General features: G+C 43.0%; 1 protein-coding gene and 1 long non-coding RNA gene across 2 annotated transcripts in view; both read left to right on the top strand.

The window, feature by feature from the left end:
• LOC121636043 (NACHT, LRR and PYD domains-containing protein 3-like) overlaps positions 1-26,756 on the top strand; it is a 293,753-nt gene that overhangs the window by 181,505 nt on the left and 85,492 nt on the right. The window lies entirely within an intron of this gene.
• LOC121636048 lies at positions 3,698-4,914 on the top strand. The gene is made up of 4 exons (XR_006009595.1): positions 3,698-3,742; positions 3,826-3,918; positions 4,130-4,249; positions 4,876-4,914. It is a non-coding gene; the product is annotated as an uncharacterized LOC121636048 (long non-coding RNA).

The following is a 26,756-nucleotide window of genomic DNA, read 5'->3' as shown; positions in this document are numbered from 1 at the left end:
GAAGACGTTGTGGCATCATGAGAGGAATATTAATAGATGAATAACAAGTTATTGTGTGGAACTGCTGCAGGATCATCGTTGCCAAAGCCACTAAGGTAAACAGTGCCCTTATACTTGGGTTTTGTGTTCCTGCATGGTTGTTACACACCCCTGCTGCCACACAGATGAAGGGAGTTTGTCCTCCTTGTGGTGAAAGGACGTGGTTATTCCCACCCATTCTGAACTCACTGGCAGCCCTTTGACTTGGTGGCAAATAGATGTAATGAAGACAAACGTAGTTCATGAAGAGAAACTAGTACACCTTGCTCCTCCATAAAACTGAACAGATCAGCAAAATGAACCACAACAACTGGATTCAGTTCTGCCCACAATCTCTCAGTTCTTCTGCTCTGACCTGCCAGTAACAACGCCGTCTATTTAATCCTCTCCTGTGATGCATTGAAACGGCAACACCAGTGTTTTCCAGTCCGTCATCACGTCTCACTCTAGATGCTTTTCCAAAGTTCTGATGCCACAATGAAAAGGGACAAAACACTTGAGGCTCTGCTGCTGTCTGGACCAGCGAGGTAGATAATGGTCCAACTGAAGCATCAACACAGCCGTGAAACATCATCTTCAGTCTCACCAGCGTGTGCTTTCCATCCATGTGCCTGAGAGAAAGTCAGATCAGTGATTTATTAGTGGGAAAAGCAGAACAAGGCCCAGATTATAAATCACAACTTGAAGACAAAACTATTTTAATGGCATTTTTATGTTGTTCAGTGTATTATTACTACACGTGGACATGCTTAGCGAGTCTTGTTAAAGGACTTCCTGGTTTGAGAGTCACTTCCTGTTCAGGGAAGAACTTCCTGTGTCAGTGAAAGTGAGAGACACCAAGCAAACAACAAAAAGGGTTAAATACACAATATGTGTGTCAGAGGAGAATATATATGTGTGTGAGGACAATATATTTGTGTAAGAGGGTAAATGTGTGTATATGTGAGAGGAGAATGAATCCTGGCCTCTACGGCCTCATAGACAGGTGAGGTAGACGTGGACAGACAGGTGAGGTAGACGTGGACAGACAGGTGATGTGTGGTCAGCTTCCAGATGAAAACAAGACTGATGGAGAAAAATCTGACCCTTCAGATTCAGATGAAATGAAGTCCTGGTCCAGGTCTTTGCAGGTCTGTTAATGAGTCCTTCATCTCAGCCTGGTGGGTTAAAGTGTGGAACATGGAGACATGCAGGACGGGGGTCCTGAGGACCAGGATGGAGAAACACTGCTGGAGAACATCTCAGTGGTGCAGGTGAGGCTGTTAAAGAGGAGGAGGAAGGTCTGATGTTGCTCCTCCTACCTGTAACCCCTCCTACCTGTCCTCCTCCTACCTGTCCTCCTCCTTACCTGTCCTCCTCCTACTTGTCCTCCCTCCATCACAGGTAGAAATGTGACTCAATTCCAGGAAAGCAGCTCACCTGTGTATCAGTGGAGATTCTTCTTCTTCTTCTTCTCTGAACAAACTGTAAGTGTGAACTTTCCTCTTTGTTTCTGGAATGTTTGGAGAACGTGTTCACTTTCTGATTTCAGCTCCAACTTTGATCTCTGCTGTTTGAAGACAAATCTACATGATGATCAGATTATTGATTATTGATCCTGGAATCAAAGTGTGGTCTGCAGCAGTAAAGTGGGAGCCATCAGCTTCCTGCTGCTTCCAGTGAAACATGGATCCTTGGATCAAACTGCTTTAGTAGATAATGAGGCAGAAATGTTGCTGCAGAACAACTTGAACTTTGAGCCTCTCTTTATGTTTCCAGTAACAGGAGTCAGAGAAGTTTTACAAGCTTCATGTTGCAACATCATTTCCTTCATCATCGTTCACCTTCATGTTATTTCAGAAACATCCGTCTTTTCTGTTTCATGTCTTCTTAAAAACCTCCTTCCATCTCACAAGCAGCCAGCAAGGCCTCCACCTCCACTATGTTTTACATCTACTTTACTTAGAGCTGCCAGAACACGTCCATTTATCTGTGGATCAGTAGAAATAAATTCATCTTTAGCTCATTTTTTCAGCTAGAAAAAGCTGGATATTTTACACTTGTTCACACATGACAGTAAACTAAATATCTGAAGCATTTCCAGCTAAATAAGGTGGAAAACATCACCTTCATCTCTAGAAATGATTCACACATTGTAGAAAACAGTAAAATGTCTGAAAGATGATCAATATTCTGGTGAATAATGAAGCAGTTTGGATGTAGTTTTAATCTAAATTCATGTGTAATCAGCTGAAGTGGCTGCAACCAGTCCCAGCACCAGGAGAAGCTAACAGGCCGAGCAGCTGCTGGTTGCCATGGATACGTGGCTCCTGTCTATCAATGAACTTTGACTTGTTTATAAGAGGATGAATCCCGGTTTAATCATTCATTATGTGGCTTTTATGAAGCAGATTAGATAAAGATGCTATAAAACATTTTCTCCTCTACTAAAGAAAAAAACCTTCATGCCGACACGTAACCCTCATGTTCTGTTAGAAGAAATTACGTTGGGACTGTTATCTACTAAACTTCCAGTTTGAACTTTAAGCTGTAATAAAATGATGAAAGATTCTCATTTTCAGTTTATTTTCTTTTCATTTATATCATGATTAATGCATCAGCATAAAGAATTAAGACGCCAGTTTTGACCAAACACCACTAGCAGCTTTATAGAAAAACACATTATAATTAAATATTGTAAAAACTAATTAGACCTGCATCAGTATAAGAAACACCAACTGGCCCATCTGATAGACACATGAGAAGATTCATTTAGTTTCATTATAAATTTTTTACTAATGTAAGATTGAACAAAAACTTGTAAAAACCAGATGTGTAGTGGGAACTAAAAACTGCAATAAAATCATGACAGATTAACCCCTTGATGCCTGTTGATGTAAATTTATGAGAAACCCCTTCTGGCCTTTATTTATTTTTTTGCTTTTATTCATTTATTATTTTCATTTATAAATTGCTATTAATTCATGTTATATTTCATAGTATTTTATTTTATTCCAGTCCTTTCCTTTGTGTTATATTTTCCTGTCTTCATGGTGTTTTTATATAACTATAAATTAATTTGGGTGTTAAAGAGTTAATATTTAGTCACTTTTTGCATGAAAGGATTCTCTACAAAAATTTATCAGACTGAGTTTAATCCAGCTGCAGATGATGCCTCTGGAGACAGAGAGAGGAGGGTTGCTGCAGCGGTTGCTAGGTAACGGTCTAGGTCTTGTCTCATTGCTGGAATCATCCGAGCTGCTGGAAGTTGTTTATTTATGCAGTTAAACAGCTGATACATGTTCCTTTCGTCATGTTATTGTTTAACCACTTTCTAATGTCTTATTGTCCAAAGGTATCAGTCTATACTAATAACTAAAGCTAGCCAATTAGCCACAAATACTACGGTAACTTAAAGAACACACACTCACACACAAACACAACTTTCAAATATCTCTAGAAGTAAATTTTCTCACAGCTGAAAAATGACAAGAACTGATTCTAACTACCAGTAAAGTAACAATAATAAAAATAAATTCTAAATAACATAGCAGCTGATCTTTGTACAGCAGATGATGGAAAGGAGGATTTCAGTTGATGTTCAGATGAATGATGTGTGTTTCCTCTGCAGGTGAAGGTAGAAAGTGTGTGTGAGCTGATGTGAATCCAGCATCATGGATCAGGACAGAGAGGAGGGAGTCCCTCCCTCTAAAACCACTCAGAGGTGAGATGTCCATCTCTAACTGTCCATGACTCTTCTCCATGTCAGAGATCACAACTCACATCACCAAACATCTGGATTCACAGGAACCAGCCTGGACCTGGACCTGGACCCAGCTGTGTCTCCATGAAGAGCGACTGGTCGAGGGAGAAACCTCCTGATCTAAGATCAGACCAGCAGTGAGTATCAGAGTTCAGTGGATGTTGGATCAGGTTTCAGATGAAAACCAGTTTCAGGTTCATCATTTCTGGACGTCTCTGCTGAGACGAATCTGCAGCATCATGATCGTCATGTGATAGATTTGATTTGTCTTCCAGATTCTTCTGCAAACTAAATGTTGAACAATTTCAGAATTCAGCTGTGAAAGCATTAAACCATCTTAATTCACAGGAATCGACCTGGACCTGGACCTGGACCAGGACGTGGACCTGGACCTGAGCCCAGCTGTTTGTCCTTTAAGAGCGACGGGTCGATGGATTTTCCTCTTTATTTTAAATCAGAGCCACAGAGGTGAGCTGTGTGAAATTGTTGCATCAGATTAGTTTTATTCCATCTTGTGTTTAAACTCAATAATAATAATAATAATAATAATAATAATAATAATAATAATAAAGGATATCTTCAGTATTTAAGGTGAAATATCCAGATGAAGCTCAAATAATAAACATGTGAGTTTTATTAAATATTTCTTGTGAGCTGAGAATAATCAGGAGGATTCTGTCTCAGTGCAGGAAACATAGAATCTCCATAATTTAACTTTCTCATCTGTGGAACGTAGAAGCAGACGAGAGTTTTTCCTCCTCTGGAAAAAGGAAACAGATTCTGGACGTTTTCCAGAAGTTCAGGAGATTCTCTGAACCTCGGTTACTAAGTGACCTGCAGTCAGTTTGGCTCCTCACAAACACACCAAACTTTTTCTTAGTGGAAAACTCCAACATCAGACACATTTATACTGGGAGCGGTCCAGTCTAACCAGTCTAACCAGTCTCATCCAAGCACACACTGGCTGTGGCTGCCTTGCTCCAGGGCACCTCAGCACAGAGCTTCATGAAGGTGTTGGTGAGAGCTTCCTAAAAGCTGAAAGCAGCTTCTCCATGTGACAGAATGTGATGTGATTCTTCCTGATTCCTCCACAGAGTGGACCAGCAGAGCTCAGAGCTTCCCAGTGGTCAGTCTGCCCAGCAGCATCAAACACAGCTGGACTCCATATTTATGGTCTGTACATGTACAACAACTACTTTTCCATCTCTTCTGTCCACATCATCTCCATGCTGACCTTTGTAGACCAGTGGATTGTCAGTGTGTCCAACATGGATCTGATGTTTGGCTCCATGATTTCAGTCTGATTGTGTCCTTCATATCGTTTCTCTTCCAGCTGCTGGAGGACAACATGATCACTTTCATGAAGAAGGAGCTGAAGAAGATCCAGAAGCTACTGAGTCCAGATTACCCAGAATGCTCAGTGTTGGAGGGGGAGGATGAGGAGCAGAGGAAGAGCAGCAGAGAGGCGTTAGTGAAGATCACAGTGGACTTCCTGAGGAGGATGAAGCAGGAGGAGCTGGCTGAGCGTCTGCAGAGCAGTAAGAGGATTTCTCTAAAGATTGAAGCTGCTGGATAAATGACACATTTACTGATGTCTCAACACATGAACATCACATATTCACATCCTCATTCCTCAGAGGCTTCAAATCTTTACTGACTCTTCTTATTTCTTCTTTTCTTTCAGAACTTCTGGCTGCAGCTTGTCAACGTAAACTAAAATGTGGTCTGAAGAAGAAGTTCCAGTGTGTGTTTGAGGGCATCGCTAAAGCAGGAAACCCAACCCTTCTGAACCAGATCTACACAGAGCTCTACATCACAGAGGGAGGGACTGCAGAGGTCAATGATGAATATGAGGTCAGACAGATTGAAACAGCATCCAGGAAACCACACAGACCAGAAACAAGCATCAGACAAGAAGACATCTTTAAACCCCCACCTGGAAGAGATGAACCAATCAGAACAGTGATGACAAAGGGAGTGGCTGGCATTGGGAAAACTGTCTTAACACAGAAGTTCACTCTGGACTGGGCTGAAGACAAAGCCAACCAGGACATCCAGTTGACATTTCCACTGACTTTCAGAGAGCTGAATGTGCTGAAAGAGAAAAAGTTCAGCTTGGTGGAACTTGTTCATCACTTCTTTACTGAAACCAAAGAAGCAGGAATCTGCATCTTTGAAGAGTTCCAGGTTGTCTTCATTTTGGACGGTCTGGATGAGAGTCGACTTCCTCTGGATTTCCACAACAATGAGACCCTGACTGATGTTACAGAGTCCACCTCAGTGGATGTGCTGCTGACTAACCTCATCAGGGGAAAACTGCTTCCCTCTGCTCGCCTCTGGATAACCACACGACCTGCAGCAGCCAATCAGATCCCTCCTGACTGTGTTGGCATGGTGACAGAGGTCAGAGGGTTTACTGACCCACAGAAGGTGGAGTACTTCAGTAAGAGGTTCAGAGATGAGGAGCAGGCCAGCAGGATCATCTCCCACATAAAGACATCACGAAGCCTCCACATCATGTGCCACATCCCAGTCTTCTGCTGGATCACTGCTACAGTTCTGGAGGATGTGCTTAAAACAAGAAAGGGAGGAGAGCTGCCCAGGACCCTGACTGAGATGTACATCCACTTCCTGGTGGTCCAGACCAAAGTCAAGAAGGTCAAGTATGATGGAGGAGCTGAGACAGATCCACTCTGGAGTCCAGAGAGCAGGAAGATGATTGAGTCTCTGGGAAAACTGGCTTTTGATCAGCTGCAGAAAGGAAACCTGATCTTCTATGAATCAGACCTGACAGAGTGTGGCATCGATATCACAGCAGCCTCAGTTTACTCAGGAGTGTTCACACAGATCTTTAAAGAGGAGAGAGGACTGTACCAGGAGAAGGTGTTTAGCTTCATCCATCTGAGTGTTCAGGAGTTTCTGGCTGCTCTTCATGTCCATCTGACCTTCATCAAGTCTGGGATCAACCTGCCAGAAGAACAACAAACAGTCAGTTTATCCCCATTTGTTAATAAACCAGATTCAAAAAATATCCATCAGAGAGCTGTGGACGAGGCCTTACAGAGTCCAAATGGACACCTGGACTTGTTCCTCCGCTTCTTCCTGGGATTTTCACGGCAGACCAATCAGAGACTCCTACAAGGCCTGATGACACAGACAGGAAGTAGCTCACAGACCAATCAGGAAACAGTCCAGTACATCAAGAAGAAGATCAGTGAGAATGTGTCTCCAGAGAGAAGCATCAATCTGTTCCACTGTCTGAATGAACTGAATGATCGTTCTCTAGAGAAGGAGATCCATCAGTTCCTGAGATCAGGACGTCTCTCCACAAATAAACTATCTCCTGCTCAGTGGTCAGCTCTGATCTTTATCTTATTGTCATCAAAAGAAGATCTGGAGGTGTTTGACCTGCAGAAATACTCTCCTTCAGAGGAGGTTCTTCTTAAGCTGCTGCCAGTGGTCAAAGCCTCCAGCAAAGCTCTGTAAGTACATATATAGCAGGATGTGGAGAAATATACTGCTGCTGGTTTATAGGACAGGATGTGACAGAGAACTACTTGTCTTACTTTTGCTGCTCCAGTTTGCTGCAGATCAGGTTTGGTTCTGAAAGCAGAGATTCTAAGAGGCTGAAAGCTCAGCCTCATAGATATTTGAGCAAGTCAAAATGATATGGGTTTTGGAACAAATTTATTTGTATAGCACATTTCAAAGAAAATTCAAAGTGCTTTACATAAAACATTACAGCTAAATATAAAAAATATTAATATGCCAAAATAAAATAGATTAAATGCAAAAAGTAAAGTTCCAGTGTGTGGAAAGACAATATTACAAACATGATTCCAGCTTAGAACAACCAGATGTAGATTTTGACTTCTAAATAAAAACTAGTGAAATGCAGCAGAGAACAGGTGGGTCTTTAACCTGGATTCAAGTAAACTTAGTGTTTCAACTCTCTTCCCTGAGCCGCCACCTTACCGTGGTGGAGTTTGCCTGTCCAAGTGGCAGTTCAGAGTACCCACCCTTTTTGGAGTCCTTGGAGGAGGTTATAGAGATCACTCCTTCCTGGGACTCTGCTGGGGGACTTCAATGCCCATGTGGGCAATGACAGTGAGACCTGGAGGTTCGTGCTTAGGAGAATGGCACCCCTGATCTGAAACCGAGTGGTATTTTGTTGTTGGACTTCTGTGCTTGTCATGGATTGTCCATAACGCACACCTTGTTCAGGCATAAGAGTGTCCAGATGTGCGCTTGGCACCAGGACTCTGGTCCGCACTAGGCCGCAGTTCGATGATTGACTTTGTGGTCATATCGTTGGACTTGTGGCCACATGTCTTGGACACTCGGGTGAAGAGAGGGGCGGAGCTGTCAACCAATCGCCACCTGGTGGTGAGGTGGCTCAGATGGTGGGAAGGATACCAGTCAGGCCTGGCAGACCCAAGCGTGTTGTGAGGGTCTGCTGGGAACGTCTGGCGGAGTCCCCTGTCAGAAAGAGTTTCAACCCCCATCTCCGGCAGAGCTTCAACCATGTCCTGGTTGAGGCAGGGGACATTGTGTCCAAGTGGGCTGTGTTCCGTGCCTTTATTGTTGAGGCCTGTAGTTGCGGTAATCAACTGCCATCATGAACTGCCGGTCATCAAGTCAAACTGAGGAAAGAGTCCTATCGGGCCTTCTTGGCCTGTGGGACTCCAGAGGCAGCTGATGGATATCGGCAGGCTAAACAGAACGTAGCTTCGGTGATCACTAAGGCAAAACTTGGGCACGGGAGGAGTTTGGAGAGGCCATGGAGAATGACATCCGGACAGCTTTGAGGACATTCTGGTCCATCATCTGGCGGCTCAGGAGGGGAAAGTAGTGCTCCATCAACAGTGGGGATGGGGGGCTCGATAAGAGACGTTGTGAGGCGGTGGAGGGAATACTTCGAAGACCTTCTCAATCCCACCAAGACGTCTGCCGATGAGGAAGCAGAGTCTGGGGACCCTTGTGCTGGCTCTCCCATCTCTGGGGCTGAGGTTACTGAGGTGGTTAAAAACAATTCTTATGGGGGGTCCTCTGGGAGTATGGAGTGCCTGACCCCCTTGTATGAGCTGTCCAGTTCCTGTACGATCGGTGTCAGAGCTTGGTTTGCTTTGCCGGCAGTAAATCAGAATCATTTCCGGTGAGGGCTGGAAGTATGCCCTTTGTCACCGATGCTGTTCATAACTTTTATGGACAGAATTTCTAGGTGCAGCTGAGGTGTTGAGGGGATTTGGTTTGGTGGCCTGAGGATTGGGTCTCTGCTCTTTGTGGATGATGTGGTTCCGTTGGCTTTATTGGGCCGTGATCTTCAGCTCTCTCTGGAGCGATTCACAGCCGAGTGTGAAGTGGCTGGGATGAGAATCAGCACCTCCAACTCCAAGACCGTGGTCCTCAGCCAGAAAAAGGTGGAGTGCCTTCTCTGGGTCGGCACTGAGGTCCTGCCCCAAGTAGAGGAGTTCACGTATCTCTGGGTCTTGTTCACGAGTGAGGGAAGGATGGAGCGGGAGATCGACAGGCGGATCAGTGCGGCATCTGCAGTGATGCAGACTCTGCATCTGTCTGTCATGGTGAAGAGGGAGCTGAGCCAAAAGGCAAAGCTCTCAATTTACTGGTCGATCTATGTTCCTACCCTCACCTCACGAGCTGTGGATAGTGACAGAAAGAACAAGATCGCAAATACAATTGGCCGAAATGAGTTTTCTCTGCAAGGGGGCCAGGCTCTCCTTTAGGAAGGGATAGATGCTCATGATCCAGGAGGAGCTCAGAGTAGAGTCGCTGCTCTACTGCTCTAGGTAGGTAGGTAGGTATTCTCTGACAAATGTGGTCCACTTTCTTGGTCTTAGTAAGGACTCGAGCAGCAGTGTTCTGAATAAGCTGCAGGTGTGTAATTGATTCTTTTAGGTAGACCTGTAAAAACACAGTTACAAATCAAGACGACTAAAGATGAAAGCATGGGCTAGTTTTTCCAGGTCCTGCAGAGACATCAGAGACATCTTTTACCCTTGATATATTTTTAAGGTGATAGTACGCCAACTTTGTAATTCCCTTAATGTGTTTCTCGAAATTAAGGTCTGAGTCCATCAATACACCCAGATTTCTGGCCTGGTTGGTGGTTTTTAGGTGTATAGATTGAAGTTCTGTGGTGACCTTTAATCGTTTCTTGTCATGGTTGCTGCTCTGCTGAGCCTACAGCTCCTCATCACACTCATCTGCTCCACCTGGTGCAGCCCTGATTACTCACTTTGTTCACCTGCTCCCCTCCCTACTTAAGCTCACTCCAGTCCTTGCTTCCCTGCCAGATGGTCAGCATTGTTTTCCCTTGTTGATGTCCAGCATTTACTCTTGTTGCCTGATTCCTGTGTTTGACCCAGTTACGGCCCTTGGACTTTTCTTGCCTCATCCCCTGTCGGACTGCTCCTGCCTTGTGGTCTCCTGGATTTTGACCTGTTTTGGAAAGACCACGGATATTCACCTGCCCCAGCTAAGTAGTCTGCCTCCTACCCCTGTTTATGACTCTTGGCTTCTTAAATCTCTGCTTGTTTGGATTGTGGATCATCCTGACTGTTTCTGGAGTCCTTTCAGGATATTATTCCCTGCTTTACCTGAGGAAGGCGCCACTGCTTCCTACAGGACCAAACCCTGCTCATCTCCTCCATTACCTGGACTGAATAAATTACTTTCTTGGAATCTATCACTGTGTGTGGCTGAATTTCCGGGTCCTCAGGGAGACACCATTACAGTTTCTCTTTCGCGCCAAAGTCAATCACCTCAGTTTTGTTTTTGTTTAACTGAAGAAAGTTCAGACACATCCAGACATTAATCTCCTCAATGCATTTACCAAGAGCCTGTACGGGGCCTCAGTCTCCTGGTGACATTGTAATATATATCTGTGTGTCATCTGCATAGCCATGGTAACTAACTTTGTTTTTCTTTATGACCTGTGCCAGTGGGAGCATGTAGATGTTAAACAGAAGAGGCCCCAGGATGGAACCTTGGGAAACATGTTATTTTTGTCTGCTCAGATGTAAAATTACCTGTTAATATAAAATACTTTCTATTCTCTAAATAAGATTTAAACCAGTGTTGTGCAGTACCAGAGCGGTAATATAATATAATATTACAATATAGTAATATATTGTGGTTGACTGTATCAAATGCAGCACTGAGGTCCAGTAAGACTAAGACTGACATTTTTCCATCACCTGTGTTCAAACATATGTCATTAATTACTTTGGTCAGAGCCGTCTCAGTGCTGTGGTGTTGTCTAAAACCTGACTGGAAGACATTGTAGCAGTTGTTTTGTGTTAAAGTTGTTTAGTTGATGATAAAAAAAAAAACAAAAAAAAAAAACAGCTTTTTCGGTTATCTTACTTAGAAAAGGAAGATTTGAGATCGGCTTGTAGTCGCTCATTTGTGTCTTGTCTAGATTGTCCTTTTTTAGGCGAGGTTTGAATACAGCTGTTTTTAGAAGTTCTGGGAAGACGCCTGAAATTAAGTACAGGTTCACAATCTGTAACAGATCTGGCTCCAGAGTCTTTGAGACCTTTTTGAAGAAACTTGTGGGCAGGATGTCCAAGCAGCAAGAGGAGAAGATCAGCTGACATAAGATGTCACCCAGATCTTTGCTGTTAATGGGATTAAACTGTGTCATGGTGCTTAAACTGGTTTTCAATGGACACAGTATGTCTGTTGAACCTGCTGTTGATAAACCAACTGCTTGTCTGATATTTTGGATTTTTTTCCGTGAAAAATTTGGCAAACTCATTGCAGGCCTTGGTGGAATAAAGTTCAGCTGCTTTTGACACAAGAGGGTTTGTTAACCTGTCAACAATAGTGAATAAGACCCGAATATTATGATAGTTTTTGCTAATACTGTCAGAGAAATAGGACTTTCTTGCATTCTTCAGTTGTAGATTATAAGAGTGACGTTTCTCTTTATACATGTCATAATGAACCTATAGATTTGTTTTTCTTCATCTGCGTTCGGCTTTCCGACACCCTCTTTTTCCATTTTTCACCAGTGTGAAATTTCTCCATGGGGTTAGTTTGGTCGTAATAGGGACAGCTCCTTCATCTGGCAGGTGAAGTCCAGGAGGGGTGGGAAGGATGGGGAGAGGGAGGGTGACCTGGATGGAGTATGATGAGATGAAGGGGGTGGGTCCTTGTTGAGAGCTTTGGGGTTTTCTTCAGGTGGGGGTTGAGATGGTTTTTTTCCTAAGGCTTCCTCTAGGCCAGGGATCACCAACTCCAGATCTCTTGAGCCAGTGTCCTGCAGGTTTTTAGTATCTCCATACTGTAGCACACCTGACTCAAATAATGGGTCGTTAAGAGGCTGGTGTAGACCTTGACTATTGACTATTTCATTTGAACCAGGTGTGTTGCAGCAGGGATGCAGTGAAAACCTGCAGGACACTGGCTCAAGAGGTCCGGAGTTGGTGATCCCTGCTCTGGGCTCTGTCTTATCACTTTGTTTTGGTCTCTCTTGTCTGTTGTTCTTGTCCAAGGGAACAGAGTGTCTGTTCAGAAAATAAAACAGGTTGGAGGCGAACAGCTTAACTCCTGACCTGTTCAGGCAGAATCCATCCATCTTTAAAAAAAGTGCCTGCGGTCCAAGAAGTTAAACTTGTCTATGAAATTAACTGGATGTGTGGTACATACAGCTGACAGCCATGTATTTAGACTAAACAGCCTACTGAATCTCTCCACTCCTCCTCTGATTGGAGGGAGAGGGCCACTGATGAATATCCGGGCATCCAGACAACTGATCGTATCCAGCAGTTCAGTAAAATCCTGCTTCAGCACCTCAGATTTTTCTTTTCATTTCTTTCTTTCTTTTTCTTTCAACATTATTCAACTCCACATGCAGGATGAGGTTTTCCACAGTTGGGTATGCCACCACAATTTGCGTAATTTTGCCTCTCACATCTGATACCATATCCTTGAGAAAGCACAGTACTTTTGTACGTTTTCCACACACATTTCTCACATCTTTCACACCGAACTCACCAACAATCAGAGTCTGAGGCCCAGCTGTTTGCTTTTCTTGTCGCCTTTTACGTTCTGAGTTATTCTTTGGTCTAACCTCGGTGTGTAGGGAGATTTCATTCCGATCATCAGATGTAGATCCATAATCCTGTAGAAGTGGAGCAAACCTGTTCTGTAGTTGCATGTCCGGTTGTTGTGGAGAAGATTTATTAGTTTTCTCTCTGATAACTGGCCACGACAGTGTCTTGCTAATGAGAGGGGTTGAGGAGGTGCTTGGTCTGGATGGCAGAGCAGGCCAGCCGGTTGCGTTGCTAATCTCAGCAAACTGGGCTCTGTCTGTTACTCGTCCTCCCATTCCCTGTGAGATGATTTACTCTTTTGCTTTGCACCAAGAACATTCCAGGGAGGACTATCAGTGAAAGAGTTATTACCTTGTACATTGTCCTCCTTTTTCTTTCCAGCTAAGTTTGTGCTAATTAGCTGTGTGTTAGCACAATCTTGTCTGTGTTTTTTTTATTAAAGGCAAGGTTGTTTAATTTCCACACAATCCATTCACTTCCATATTCACCTCAAGCTGTTGAATCTTTGTTTCCAGCATGTTGATCCTCGGTAGAAGTTTGTGATAGTCATCTGTAGAGAAGGGGGGCATCTTGCAGCTAGTTAGCTTTAGCTCCTGAGTAACTGTAGATAAGGCTTCTGGTGTTTGTAGGCTATGCTGATGTGACACTGACAAGATTGTAAGTCTTAAAAAATAGTAGTATCCAACAAATCTACCATGAAATACAGTCCCAGTGATTAATGAGTATCCAGGAGCCGTTGCTCATACGTTTCGTGAGTAGAAAAATAAGAATATTGGCAGAAAAATGCAAGCAGAGGGGAGAGTAAAGCAACAAGAGTCAATAGGGGACAGAAGCAGGAAGCAGAGATTATCTGTAGTAGTGTGGAAATCTAATAATCTTGCCAAACAAACTACTTGTGAAAGTTTTACTTTGTTTCTACTCAGGCTTCACACTGCTGCATGTCATGATATTTTTCTTTTGTGTTCCTCTCATGCTGTGACTGTATCACTTCCAATAGAACACAATTTGTTGCACCTGCAAAGATATTAAAAAAAACCCCAAAGAAATCAGATGTGTGTGTCTACATGCACTAAGATGTCAGAGAATTAGGGATAAATGGAGGTGTGTTAATATGATTTCTTATAACCAGATTATCTGATAAAGGATATCAGATTATGCTGTCTACATGATGACTTGATTAATCTTGTTAACTCCAGGAATCAGATCATGATCAGATTGTTGGTGTGCATGTAAACAGGCTCATTGATGGTGTGACATAGTTCCGCCATCACACCATCACAAAGCTCATGATGGGCTGATAAATACTAAACTCTATTCCTCACTGATCTGATCTGAAGTCAGCCCATCATCACCCTGATAGATTAGTTGTTGAAGTACATGATGTACTTTGTTGTATAAATCAAATGTTCAGACTGCCACCGATTCTCTGGAAATTCTCAGCCACCATGCTGAATCCTTGTTCTCTCATGATGTCGTTGAGCATTAAAATCAACCACATGGACACGATAACAAGGTTAGAAACCTGATTTTCTCTACAGGTGGTCCTTCAGTCTGCATCAACCATGAGGGCTAAATATGTTGTCATTCATATTATTTGTGTTTTTCTCTGTAATGTTGTCTCCAGGCTGAGTGCGTGTGGTCTCTCAGAGAGAAGCTGTGGACCTCTGTCCTCAGTCCTCAGCTCCCAGTCCTCCAGTCTGACAGAACTGGACCTGAGTAACAACGACCTGCAGGACTCAGGACTGAAGAAGCTGTGTGGTGGACTGAAGAGTCCAGATTGCAAACTGGAAACTCTCAGGTCAGGATTCACCAAACCGAGACTTTAAAATGAGTTTTTCTTAATAATTAATAGAAAACCTGTGGAAGGTGTTAGTATGATTGTCTCTAATTTAGACCTCTTGCACCATAAGAACTTACCAGAAGCAGCAACTGCTCCCACATCCTGAAACTCTCAGAAAATGTTTAGGTCAAACACTTAAAATTCACCTGCTGACTGAAAATAGATGCTTGAAAATTTATTTGAAATGTGGAGTTTGAAGGATTTAATACAAACTCAAACATCTTGAGATAGAACCGAAAACTGAACATTAGACTTTTTGTTTGTTGTCTAGCTGGTATCTTTCTAAATTCTAAATTAAATTTCCCTTTCATTCCAAAGCTCCATGTAGTTTATTTCTTTGATTTAATTGGTTATTCCCAAAATGGCCTTAACAAATTTCCTGTTTACCCCATTAGTTTTAACTGAAATTAATTTAACTCCACTCATTAATTTAGTTCATTTTCCCATATTCCAACCTCATAAAGTTCACAACTATTATCTATCTTATAATCTTTGTTTTGGTTTTATTTCATTATTCTCCTGATTTTACTTTCCACCAGTCTGCTTTATTTTGCTATCTTTTTAAGCTGGTTCACCCTCTTGGCAGCTGAAGGCCGAAAGAGTCTCTAAACTGATATTGGTAATTTAATAATTTCTGACATTTCTTACTGATTGCTGTTAATTGATTATTGGTGGTTAATAAATTGATTGCATTATTGTAATTCGGCATTGTTTCAGTTGTTATTATGAATGGAATCAGGGTCCCTTCAGACATTGAATTTACTACTTCAGATGTGAGATAGATTGGATTAAAAATCCATACTTTCTATATTAAAACCCAACTCACGGTTTTCTCTTCTGGGCTGTGAAAGTTAAATCAGATTTAAACAGAAGAGTGGTGCCCCCTTACGAAGCAATTTGAAAAAAACAAATGATCCCGTTCCATGAATTTTAATATTAATTTCTAACATCAAAAGTTTACATTAATATCGAGGCATTACGCTACACCAGTTTCTAGTAGACAATCACTTTTTGGAATGACACCAGTAAGCAGTTAATGGTCCCATGACCACTGTGTTATGATGTAAGTTTGTGCCTGTCCAGGGGGATATGGAGATTATTTTGCCTTTACAGCTTCTAACTCTAAGACTGATGCCACTATCATTGGTTAAAAAAAATAATAAAAAAAATTAATGGCTTGGCAGACATCTGCACCATCTGAGTGCTTCTAGACTTCCACATGTTTTAATCAGAATAAGTAGAGTCAGAGGAGCAGCTTCTCTCTAACTCCACCAGGCTGAATGAAGGAGGATTGATGCCTTTAAAAAGATGAAAACATTATTGGTGGATCTCTGTAGAAACCTGGAAATTTGATATTTGTCACAAATTGAGTCATGAAGTCATAAACTTGGAACAAATGAAGACACAAAGCCAATAATGTGAGACAGGTCCAGTTTCTCTGAACATCTGATGACGTTCAGCTTTAGTTTCACAGCAGTTCTCTCAGAGTTTCTGTCATACGTGTTGTTTTCTGCAGCCTGTCAGGATGTCTGATCACAGAGGAAGGCTGTGCTTCTCTGGCCTCAGCTCTGACCTCCAACCCCTCCCACCTGAGAGAGCTGGACCTGAGGTACAACCATCCAGGAGACTCAGGAGTGAAGCTGCTGATGGCTGCACTGAAGGATCCACACAGACTCAGGTATGGAGAGGCTGCTGCAGCCACACAATGTCTGATAGAGGAGGAAGATCTGCAGACATTTTCTCTGTCCTTCACTCAGTCCTGCTTCATGCTGGATATGAGTGTTATATGAACCATCACACATGTAGGAGCCTTTTTCCTTTGCTCACAGCAGATATGTGAGTAGGAGAGTCTCCAAGGAGAACATGTGCAGGAACAACAGTGATAACTGTCTGTTGCTCAGAGTTTCTTCAGTCTGGAAACATCTCTGCAGGTTAAACGGACATTCTGTCATAGAAACATCTTTTCTGTCCTCTGACCCTGGATCAGACACAGAGATGCTCCAGGAAATGTTAGCTTAGCTTAGCTTAGCACAGATATTTATAAAAGCGTGTGAACAGTCATGTTCTTGTAAAGTTCTCTTTAGAAATCAGTCCATGTGGAAATGTGCACGTGTTGATCAGACCTGTATTCCTACCTCTGTATAGATACATTTAAACACATGATGGATGAAAAGCTTCCCATGAATGATGATGCTCAGTGATTCTCCCACTTACTGGAGGCTCCTGATGCTGAATCACAGCAACAGACCCACAACATGAATTTAGATGAGACACATACAGAGCAGGAAGTATTCTGGTCCCTGAAGACTCGTTCCCTCTAGATTCTTTCATTCATGTCGTCTTCTGTTGGTGCCGGTGCTCCGTGCAACGTCACACATGAGTGTCGTTGCAGTTTTTATCAGTTTCCTTCAATTAGCTGCACACAGCTGATCACAATGATGGAGACAGTCAGTGGAGCCCCTCCCCCTGATCTGATCTGAAAAGAGGAGTTAGACAGGAAAACACAAGTTCTTTACTTCTTCATGCTCCTGAAGTCTGGCTTAGTGTTTGATGATCTGGACTCATAATGAGGACATGAATGAAAATGACTGAGAGAGTCACTGGATTTCTGTCCAGACTTTGTCACTTTACACTCAATATTCACTCAGCAGTCACATGACTTAAATGTAGGTTGTTTTAGCAGAAAATGCAGCGTCATGCTAAAGATTTCAGACCTGCTGGTGGACTGGATTCCTGTGGGACTGGATCAGGAGTCTTCCTGTATCAGTGCTGCTGATCAGTGGTGTAAATAGATGATAAGGACCTACTGGAGCCACTAGGAGGCGGAGTAGAGCCCTACTGTCCCGTAGGAATGGACTGATAACCACTGATAATGCTGCTTCAGTCATGTGATAACGGCTGGATCGGGTGCTGGAGGAGGTGATGGAGATGGCAGTGTGTGGGTGTGTGTGTGTGTGTGTGTGTGTGTGTGTGTGTGTGTGTGTGTTGTGATGAAGATGATGATGTTACATCAGGTTTCCTGGTTAACATGAAAGGACTCAGTATGTTCACAGCTGATGTTGAGGAAAGATGAGACAGACTTTCCTGAATCCTGTCACATCCTGTATTTCAGCAGCTGCAGCTCCATGTCTGACCACCAGAGGCAGTCTAACCTCTCCTCTTCACTCAGGACTTTAGAGCTTTGATGATCCCATGCTGCTGATTCAGTAATTCAATCATCCATCAGATGATCAATCAGCTTCAATAACAGTGTAGATGTTGGAGTCAGTAGAAGCTGGTGATGTGGCTGCACTTCAAACTGGAAATTAATCAGCAGACTGGATCAGATGTGGAAGAAGTGTGGTGAGTTGATGCTGCTGATCCCTCTGATTTGTTCCTGCTTTAGAAAGAAATGTGTTTGTGTCCACACAGCAGCAGGATCTGCAGGAATAATGTGAGGGAACAAATCCTCAGTGTGATGATGAAGCAGCTGTTAGTGGTCAGTAGGAAACAAGCTGTCACAGCTCCAAACACACACATCATGGCCTCAAACAGAGTCTCTGACAGTCATTTAGCTTCATGTGCAGGAAAAGAAGCCACTTTAACATTTCCCAGCTGAGTCACAACAAAGAATCTGAGCCAATCTGCTCTGCAGAGGAGATTATTGTCAGAAGCTGATCAATAAGACTTCAGCGCAGAGAGAAGATGCAGCTTTTGGTTAGATCAGGAGTTTCTGCAGAGTTCTTCATCTGTGAAGAGATGAAAAGGAGAAGATGGTTGAAAGAAGAAACTGGGACTTCCACAAAGCAGTTTTCTTGGTGTGGGTGTGGACCAATCAGCTTCCTGATTCTGCTCCTTCTAGTCTGGAGATGCTCCAATCAGGTGGACGTGTCCAGATGTTGGACTGTTCCTTTCTCAGTGTAGAACAAAGTGTGTATGAGAGCCATGTAATGTCCATGTTAGCATGCTCTGACCCCCCTCCTCCTTTCAGGGTGGAGCCTGCTGGAGAACCATGGTTGAGACCAGGAGGTCTGAGGAAGTGTAAGTGTGTTTTTCATTGGATTCATCACATTCAACCATCTTCACACTGTCCCATCACTCATTCATCAGTCAGCATCAAAGTGTCAATAGATCAATAACTGCAGCTGGATTGTGTTTGTTCTCTCCATCAGATTCCTGTCCACTCACCATCCACATGGACACAGTGAACAGAAACCTCAAACTGTCTGACAACAACAGGAAGGTGACACGTGTGAAGGAGCTTCAGTCATATCCTGATCATCCAGACAGATTTATTTGGCCTCAGCTGCTGTGTGAAAATGTTCTGACTGGTCGCTGCTACTGGGAGGTCAAGTGGAGAGGAGACGTTTTTATATCAGTGAGTTACAGAGAAATCAGCAGGAGAGGAACAATAGACTGTAGGTTTGGATGGAACCATCAGTCCTGGAGTCTGAGATGCTCTGATGGTAAAGGTTACTCTGTCTGGCACAATGGCATAGAAACACGCATCTCCTCCTCCTCTGTCTCTAACAGAGTAGCAGTGTATGTGGACTGTCCTGCTGGCTCTCTGTCCTTCTACAGAGTCTCCTCTGACTCACTGATCCACCTCCACACCTTCATCACCACATTCACTCATCCTCTCTATGCTGGATTTGGTTCCTGGTTTTGTTCCAGGCCTGGTTCCTGGGTGTCTCTGTCTTGAGTGTAAAGACCGAACACTTCAGAAGGTCTTTGGTTCCTACAGCTGTCAGATTTTTTAATGAACCTGCAGCTTTTTGTTTGTTTTGTTGTTTGTTTTGAACCATGTTTTAGTATATTTACATATTTAAGTTTTTATCATGTTTTTCCTCTTTGTAAATGTTTGAGATGTTTAGTGGCAAATAAATTTCCTTTAGGCGATGAAAAAAGCTGATCTTAAATAAAATTTTTCTTTCGTTTGTAACTCATTGAGTCTTTTTCTTTATTATGATGATGATGATGATGATGATGATGATGATGATGCTCCAGTGAACCAGTAGATGAGAGAGATTCTGTACTTTTCCCTCCGAGACATGAAGAAGAAAAACTACCAGCAGCATAATTTCAGGATGAATGTTATTGTGTGAGTTACATCAGCGGCTAATTTCCAATGAACAGGAGATGAATGAAAGTGGCCTCCAGTCAGGGCGACTATATTTCTAATCACATCATAAGGGTTTGCTGCCTGTTGACAGGCTGATCTGATCTGCAGTGATTTAATAACTCTGAAATCCATCTCTTCTTCCTCTTTATCTTTCCGTCTTTTTCTTCTCTACTCGTAAACTCCTGTGTTCCTAAGAGGAAAACAGGATCCAGGTCCTTCTTCACAGGTGGAAACTGAACTGTGTCCAGGTCCCACTGGATGGGTTTAATGCTGGATGGATCAGGTCTGCTGGACCACCACAGCATCCAGATGATGATTGTAGGAGCCAAATTATTGTGTTATGTTTTGATGGATTTATATTGTTTCTGAATGGCTGTTATTTGTTCTATTTGCTAGTTTATGAGATAAAAATGTGAAGTATTAGGATTTGAATCATGAGTTGAACTAAAGTAATGAATTGTTTATTTGATTGTTTACTGTTGCGCATGGTTGATGCCGTTTCTCATCTCCGCCCCCTCTTTATGAACAGGTGACTGCAGCACCTGGGCTATATTAGTGTTGGCTATTGGGGCCAGGTGAGCTCTCGGTTTCAGGCACGCAGCTATACAGTTTTAGACCGCGGCCAGCGTTGGTTATTTTTGTTTTGTTTTGATAAAAAGAAAGAAAGATGCCTGCCAGTCACGTCATGGTGCGGTAAGAAACGCTAACACTTTTGGAAATAAAATCATTGATCCAGAGGAAAGAAATGTTTGGACTTCATGATCATTTGTTTTGAACCAAAGAGCGCTGGAGCGCGTCGAACTTGGATGCATGTAAGCGGAGAGCAAAGAGCGTCTTTTATAAGAAAAGAACGCGCTATTATTTCGTCTAAAACTTAACTGCCTAAGGGATGTCAGCAGCTTGTAGTGGAGTCAAGCGGGACACACAGTTCAACTCTGCTTTGTAATTGTGGAATACGTGTACATACACGGAGGATCTTCAAACTTTTGTCTGCCAACTGGAATCATGAATGAATGAGCTTGTGGACACGCCCACACAGGAAGACGCTGTTAAAAGAATGATCCCGCAACAAGTCCTTGAATTCAAAGGAGTGAGCACTCAAACACTGGTGGTAATCAAACAACCACGACTGACTAAACTTGGAACAGAATCCATGAGAGGCCTTGTGACGTTTGGAATAAATAAATAAAAGAAATGGATGAAGAAGTGTAGGCAAAAAATCTGTCCAATATTCAGCCACAAGGGGGTGATGTTGAGTCATGTACTGGAACGGAAAATGAAAGTTTGACGGAACCCGAAAAGGAAAAAAGGGTTATTAAACACACTGCAAAAGGTTTGGAGTTGTTTTTGATGAATACTCAGAAATCAAGAAACTCAAAATGCAAACAAACTAAAATACTAATGGAAACAATGAAAAAGCTCATGCAATCAGATGGAAATGCAAATAAAATAAGACGTCATTTAGAGGAAATGAACAGGCTTTGTGATGAAGCATATGAATGTCAAAATTCACTGAAGGGTTTTCTGCCTGAAAATGAATTCGAAAAGCAAACCCAGTGGCTTAAACAAAGAATGGATAAGTATACTGCTTTGGGACAGGATGCGCAAATATGGTTGGGTGAATGTAAACAACCAAAGGTTTGTGATGAACATCAAATAATTTTACCCTCCATTATTGAAGGTGACAAGCAACCCAGTGTTGTAAACTCGGACATTGGACCGAGTGACAGCGTTTCAAATGCTCCAAAATCAAAAGTCAAATCTAAGTCTCTTGCATCAAGCACGTCATCAACATCACATGCTCGCATAAAGGCAGAAGCTGAAAGAGCTGCTATCATGGAAAGGTTTGCAGCACTAAGTAAAAAACATGAGCTGGAAGCACAACAAGAGCAATTAAAGAAAAGGCAAGAACAACTGGAATTGGAAACAGAACTTGCAGCTGCAATGGCAAAAATCAATGTACTGGAGGTCATGGGATCGAAACTGGGCTCTGAAGCATCCAGTGGAAAGGATGGGATGGCTTCTTACTTCAGAAAGGGAGCTGCTCAAGCTGCACATGCTCATTTGGAGCAGCCACAAGTGGTGAAACCAAAAGTACGGAATGGAACACGATCACCATATGTCAGCACTCAAGGGATGCAATACCACTTACCCTCTGGCAGGCCTCCTGATCCGCAGTATTCACTGAGACAAGACCTGCAACTGGACCAGAAGTCTGTTGTGCAGCAGCGCACACATGCCATGGTTGACAGGCCCAACATCATATCCAGACAAGAAAACAATAAAGCACACAATTTGACAGAGATCATGGAAAAACAAAACAGAATAACAGAAGCTCTTGTAAAACAACAAAACATATCATTGTTACCTTCACTCACCATACCAGTTTTTAGAGGTGATCCACTGGAATATCAGTTTTTCATGAGGGCTTTCGAACATGGTATTGAGGAGCGAACGGACAACCCTAAAGACAGACTTCACTTTTTAGAGCAGTTCACAACTGGCCAAGCACAGGAGCTGGTGCGCAGCTGCCAGTATATGCCATCAGGAACCGGATATGTGGAGGCAAAAAGACTGCTGAAAAAACACTTTGGAGATGACTACACAATTGCAACAGCCTACTTGAATAGGGCATTTAGCTGGCCAGCTATAAAAGCGGAAGACGCTGAAGCTCTAAAGCGTTTCTCATTATTCCTAAATAGCTGTCATAATGCTATGAACACTGTGGACTATATGGAGGAATTGGATCATCCAGCCAACATGAAAGTCATTATCTCCAAGCTTCCTTACAAGCTAAAAGAAAAATGGAGACTTAAAGCTTGGGAGCTACAGGACCAGACCGCAAGGAGAGCTAGATTTGCGGAGTTGATGCAGTTTGTGGATAAGCAGGCTCAAATTGCATGTCATCCAGTATTTGGCAGTTTAAAGGAGATTGCTCCAACCACAAGAGGGAGCTCCTCTGCGCAACAACTGCCAAGGTCCAGCAGGGAGAGCAAAAGTGGTTTTGTCACCAGTGTGACACCAGTCACAGAACTCACAGCAGGAGGCGTTGTTGTTCACGGCCCATCTGCTACAAGAAAATCCGACAAACTTTGTTTATTTTGCAATGAATTTCACAAACTTAACTCCTGCTCCCAAATTAAAAGGAAAGCCCACAGAGAAAGGCTGGAGTTCCTGAAAAAGAAAGGAGTGTGCTTTGGATGTTTGGAGGTGGGGCATATGAGCAAAGGATGCTCTCAAAGACTGACCTGTCAAGTATGTTTCCTCAAGCACCCCACCATTTTGCATATCACAAACAGTAAGGCCATAACAAACCTTCAAGACAAAGAAAAATCTATCACAAGTGGTCTGGTGGAAATAAAAAGCCAAATACATGGGCCGAGTAAAACGGGGGCCGGTGTATTTGAATCTGTCCTGGCTATCGTTCCTGTGAAAGTAAAAAACAAAAGAGATGATAAAACAGTCTTGACGTATGCCTTCCTAGATCCAGGCAGCACTGATTGTTTTTGTACCAAGGCGCTTCTCAAACAGTTACAACTGACTGGAAAAGCAACTGACATACTGTTACGCACGATGAACAAAGAGCAAGTCGTCAAAACAGCTACTGTGTCCAATTTGGAGATATGTAGCTTGGACAGCAGTGAATACATTGATCTTCCTGATATTTACATGCAGAAAGAAATCCCTGTACAAAAGGAAAACATTCCTACAGAAAAAGATTTGGAACAATGGCCATATCTGAAAGAGGTTAAGCTCCCACAAATTGATGCAGATATTGGTTTACTGATTGGCAGCAATGTTCCCAAGGCATTGGAGCCATGGAAAGTCATAAGCAGCAAGGAGGATGGACCATATGCCGTGAAAACTGCATTGGGTTGGACTGTAAATGGTCCTTTTCGAAAAACCAGTGTCTCAAAGACTGGTAAACAGATTGTCATGGCTTGTAGGATTTCTGTTGTCAAGTTGGAAGAATTGATGCAGCAGCAAATTGAACAAGACTTCCCAGAGCGACGGTATGAAGAGCATCTTGAAATGTCACAGGAGGACAGAAAGTTCATGGAAAGTGTCTCAAAGTCCATAAAATTGGTAAATGGACATTATAGTATTGGACTGCCGTTAAGAAAAGGAGACACCAAATTTCCAAACAATCGCTGTGTCGCTGAACAGAGGGCACTTAATTTGAAAAGGAAGTTTGCAAAGAACAGCAAGTTTTATGAAGGGTACAAAATGTTCATGATGGACATGCTGAACAAAGAATTTGCTGTTAAATTGACACCTGAAGACAAAGCTAAGACAAGCCACAGTAACAGAATTTGGTACATAGCACACCACGGCGTGTACCACCCAAAAAAACATAAACTCAGGGTGGTATTCGATTGTGGTGCTAGCTGTCAGGGTACCAGTCTAAATGATCACCTATTGCAAGGTCCTCACCTGACCAACAGCCTTGTTGGTGTGCTCACTAGATTTCGCCAGAAACCTGTTGCCTTCATGGCTGATATTGAAGGGATGTTTCATCAGGTCAGAGTCCCTGAGGAAGACTCTGACCTGCTAAGGTTTCTTTGGTGGCCCGACGGAGATTATAGCAAAGAGCTTGAGGAGTACAAAATGGTTGTACACATATTTGGAGCTACGTCTTCTCCAAGTTGTGCGAATTTTGCTCTGCGGCAGTGTGCAACAGACAATTTGGAAGAATTTAATGTAGAAACCACCTCTACAGTGCTTAGAAACTTTTATGTCGACGATTGTCTCAAGTCTGTAGAGAGTGAGGACGAAGCCCTGGTCCTTGCCAAGAACCTGAGCACTTTGTGCGCCAGAGGAGGCTTTAAGTTAAACAAGTGGATCAGCAATAACAGAGCATTGATTCTTACCATAGACGAGGAGGACCGAGCCAAGGAGGTCAGAGATCTGGATTTTGACCAAGACATCTTGCCTGTCGAAAAAGCGCTAGGTGTACAGTGGTGCATTGAGACAGACTCTTTTAAGTTCATGATTCAGCTCCAAGATAAGTCACTTACCCGGCGTGGGATCTTATCAATGGTTAGTTCCGTTTATGACCCTCTTGGAATGCTGGCCCCAGTCATTCTTCCTGCTAAACAGATCTTGCAGGAGCTCTGCCGTTTGAATCTTGGATGGGATGAGATTATTCCTGAAGGTCTCCGTCAAAAATGGTTTACCTGGTTGAGAAACTTGAGCTTTGTGGAAGACTACAAGGTGAGGAGATGCCTCAAACCTGATGATTTTGGTCAACTTGAATCTGCACAGCTTCATCATTTTGCTGACGCGAGCGAAGGTGGCTATGGCACCGTCTCCTACTTGAGGATGTCAAACAAGTATCAGCAAGTTCACTGTGCCTTTGTTATTGGCAAAGCTAGAGTGGCTCCTCTAAAGCCTGTAACTATCCCAAGAATGGAGCTCACAGCAGCCACTGTAGCAGTAAGAATGGACCGGATGTTACAAGAAGAGCTTGAAGTCCCTCTTATGCCATCAGTCTTCTGGACCGACAGCACTTCAGTGTTGAAATACATAAGGAATGAGACATCTAGATTTAACACCTTTGTCGCTAATCGAATCGCAACTATTCGATCTGCTTCCAGTGTTTCTCATTGGAGATATGTGAACAGTGGCCTGAATTCTGCTGATTGCGCTTCAAGAGGGGTTTCTGTCCCCAGCTTCTTAAAATCGGGGACCTGGATTTCAGGCCCAGAGTTTCTGCGGCTACCCGAATCTGATTGGCCTAAGACACCAGATTCAGATTATACTCTCACTCCCGAAGATCCAGAGGTTAAGATACTTGTATCAAACGCTGTCATTGTGAAAGAGAGCGCAAGCGTTATCGATAAGCTGTTCTTATGGTACTCTGACTGGCACCGTCTTAAAAGGGCTGTGGCCTGGATTCTTCGTGTCAAAGCTATACTAAAACTGACAATCTCAAAGAAAAAGGATTTCCCTAGGAATAAAAGGAATAAAAGGGACATACAAACTCTATCTGTGCAAGATCTGCAAGAAGCAGAAGTTGCAATCATTAGTTTCTGCCAGGAGACAAACTTTGCTGATGAAATGACTGCCTTAAAGAAAGGACACGCAGTGAAAACAAGCAGTCATCTCCGCAAACTGTCACCAGTTCTTCAGGATGGCCTGATAAGAGTCGGTGGCCGATTAAGCAGGTCTGCTATGCCGTCGGAATCCAAACACCCTGTCATCTTGCCAAAGAACCACCAAGTGACACAGCTCATTATCAGACACATCCATGAGAATGTTGGACACAGTGGAAGAAGTCACACTCTGTCACGTTTGAGACAAAAGTTCTGGATACCAGGAGCCATCTCAGCTATTCGAAAGATAATCTCCAAATGTGTCATCTGTAAAAAAATAAGTGCAGTGAAGGGTGAACAATTCATGGCTGACTTACCAAAAGAAAGGGTCAGTCCGGATGAACCGCCTTTTACCAACACGGGTGTAGACTTCTTTGGCCCATTTGACATAAAGCATGGAAGATCTACTGTAAAGCGATATGGAGTCATCTTTACCTGTCTCAATATTAGGGCAGTTCACATTGAGATTGCACATAGTCTCAACACAGATTCCTGCATCAATGCAATTAGGAGATTTGTCTCCAGAAGAGGCCCTGTTAAAGTCATGAGGTCAGACAATGGGACCAATCTTGTCAGAGCAGAGCGTGAACTGAGAGAGGCTGTTCGAGCTCTGGACAACTCTAGAATTCAAACTGTCGCTTTAAAAAAAGGCATTTCTTGGCTGTTTAACCCACCTGCAGGATCTCACCATGGAGGAATCTGGGAGAGACAAATCCGAACTATCAGACGGATTCTCAGTGCTCTCCTACACCAGCAAACATTGGAAGATGAAGGACTTGCTACCTTACTTTGTGAGGTAGAAGCTATCGTTAATGATAGACCAATCACTACAGCAACCAATGACCCCATGGATTTGGAA

The sequence above is a fragment of the Melanotaenia boesemani genome (genome assembly GCF_017639745.1).
Source record: "Melanotaenia boesemani isolate fMelBoe1 chromosome 2 unlocalized genomic scaffold, fMelBoe1.pri SUPER_2_unloc_2, whole genome shotgun sequence".
Classification (NCBI taxonomy): domain Eukaryota; kingdom Metazoa; phylum Chordata; class Actinopteri; order Atheriniformes; family Melanotaeniidae; genus Melanotaenia; species Melanotaenia boesemani.
This window is presented reverse-complemented; position numbering and strand designations above follow the sequence as displayed.